General features: G+C 48.6%; 1 pseudogene; it reads right to left on the bottom strand.

The window, feature by feature from the left end:
- Positions 1-874: 874 nt before the first annotated feature.
- On the bottom strand, positions 875-1,600 carry LOC147452992 (uncharacterized; annotated as a pseudogene).
- Positions 1,601-2,796: the final 1,196 nt, after the last annotated feature.

Here is a 2,796-nt window from a genome sequence, read left to right on the forward strand (position 1 = left end):
CCTTCCTTTTAATGGCGTCTAGTCATTGCCATTCGGCATGGAAGGAAATAGCAACGAAGAGGAAAGCAAAGAAGGAATCTCTGGCAGAGAAAGGATATCATCTCTCTCTCTCTCTCTCTCCATTGAAAACTGTCTTCTACTTACTGTCTGATCGTGTGGCCCAGTCGGGAAGATCCCAAACATATGCCTCTTAAGATGTGTCACAATTGCCTCGCACAAAGCTGGGTGCGGACACATGTGCATGAGTGGTTCCAACACACCCTTGGAAAAATTTGTGGGCATATCCTAGAGTAGCATGTTGCATGCATACCTCTCCAACCATGCAAACATGCCGCTGACTAGAATCATTGTAAACTCCTTACTGCCATTCTCTTTGTCACTATCTAGCTATATATCCTCCTTTTACTCTCGTTGCAATTGCCTGCTGGTCTATGAAAATCACATTGGACCAGGGTTCCAAATTGTCAAAAATCCCTGACGCATCATGCACTATACTGATGTACGCCCGCCATGGAAGAATTTGGCACATAATCCTTTGCACATGGACAATGTCAAGGTAAGGACATATAGTCCTCAAGAAGTGTGATCTTGAAGAGTCTCCATGGAAGTCAAAATGCATGGGAGTTTTTATCAAATACTAATGATCTCCTGGCCTAACATATAAAGGAATTAAATTGATTGGTAGCTCTAGTTTCAGCCGCGCACGCGTGCACCTGCGCTTGCAATATCATGACCAAACAAGATAAGTTTTCGAGCAACATAAGCACCGTTCTTATATTCGTCATTCAGCAAAGTAGCCACGCTGCAATGTTGGTGTTGGGATGTGCTGGAGACAAGCAGCGATGCATAATAAATAACAATACAGGCTGGCTAATTAGACAGGCGCTCCAAGATCGAATGCATTGAACGTTACTGCTCGTCTCCAGGTTATGAGCTTGGTAGCGTTAACTACTATGTGCGACTTGTAATTGTGGTCACTCCTTTCACATGACAATGGACACAGCTGCCGACCTTAAGTGGTTGCAATGCCAGCCATGCCACTCGTGCTTGGAGCAGCTAGACCAGCCCATCTTTGACCCCCGAGTGGACTCCACAAGTCTTTCCTCCCCTCTTTGCAATCTTCTAGGCACCGCCTCCAATTAGATGTCGAGGTCGGACAACTCCGTCTGCACCTACCTCAAAGTATACTAGGACGGCGGCATGCTTGTCAACAAGCTCGTCTCTAACACTCGCACTGCTTGACTTCTTGTTCGATGCCACCGGAGTTGTTGTGACAAAGAGGGCGGCCTCAAGGCCATGGCCAAAATCATGGGTCTGAGCCGCGGCCCCCTTGCCTTTCCATTACAGCTGCATCGTAGAGCACTGCCCAGCACCTTCTTCTACTGCCTTCCCCGCATGTAACTCGCCAGACTCTTCCACGCTCATGTTCACCACCTCGGCCCCCTCGCCTTTCCATTACAGCTGCATCGTAGAGACTGCCCAGCACCTTCTCCTACTACCTTCCCCGCATGTAACTCGCCAGACTCTTCCACGCTCACGTTCACCACCTTCAACAGCACCCAACACCGTCTTCATTCTGCTCATCGTCAACCATCGGCATCCAATTTACTACTATGCCGATACAGGTATAAACGTCAAGAACCGTTTCCTCGACCTCACGCCTGGCCTCTTCGACATCGACCCATGCAGCGACGATGGCGGCTTACAGATCGACTTCGGTGCAGTCCTCACTCGACTCCTCTCATTGTAGAATAGCGCACTCTTCGTGATAAAACTCGAAGCCTCACAGATCCTCTCTCTCTCTCTCTCTCAGTTTTTTAAAAAAACTCTCTCTCTCTCTCTCTCAGTTTTTTTTAAAAACTCTCTCTCTCAAAAAAACTGAGAGAGAGAGAGAGAGAGAGAGATAGAGAGGAATTGCCTCCTCTCTCCTACCAAGCCACTATTTCGTGACCTACCAGGCAAGTTGAGAGAGAGAGAGAGAGAGAGAGGTGCTCGCCTCTTATCTCCTACCAAGACATTGTAGCTTGAGCGTGATCAGTTTTCCAACCCACTTTGGCCAATATGCGTGCAGAAGTCGATGCAGGCAAGCTGAGTGAGTGAGTGAGAGAGAGAGAGAGCTGTGGCTTGGACAAAGCATGTGGTTGAGTGCAATCTCCAGGGCTTCAAGAGGGAGAAGAGGGATGTTGATGTTGAGAGCGCCGGCCTTGCCTACTCCATCAAGCTTGCCATAGCTAAGAGTTGTCGTAGTAAGCGATGGAGATTCCGTCGATGTAGACACCCTCGGACCAATGCAAATATCATTCGAGCTGGTGTTACTGAGTGGTATTCTGAAATTGCCTCCTTCACCATATTGAGAGGGATGAGCAAGATTGTTAGTGATGAGAGAAGAGGGAGCATGATTCATCACAGCTAATCAGGCTAGTATATTATCTTGCAAAATGGTGTGGTCGATGGGTGCAAAGGAAGACACGGCTTAGAGATGTGATGGGAGGAGGAGCAGACACCAAGGTTGAAGAAGGAGGGAGGGCGGCAAGGGGAGGGATAGTGGGGGCAATGGGGGTGACAGGGGCCATGATTGTACAAGGAGAGGGTAAGGTTAGTACAACATAGGGAAGGGGAGGGGGGGAGCTTGAGAGAGAGAGAGAGAGAGAGAGAGTGAGAGGAAGGGATAATGTAAGGAGGAGGAGACATTCTTCTATGTGTGTGTGTCTGTGTGTGTGTGTGTGTGTGTGTGTGTGTGTGTGAGAGAGAGAGAGAGAGAGAGCTTGGCAATGTCAGTGTGTCTATTTGAGGGGT

Source organism: Adiantum capillus-veneris, chromosome 8 (assembly GCF_014529385.1).
Source record: "Adiantum capillus-veneris isolate H3 chromosome 8, ASM1452938v2, whole genome shotgun sequence".
NCBI classification, from domain to species: Eukaryota; Viridiplantae; Streptophyta; class Polypodiopsida; order Polypodiales; family Pteridaceae; genus Adiantum; species Adiantum capillus-veneris.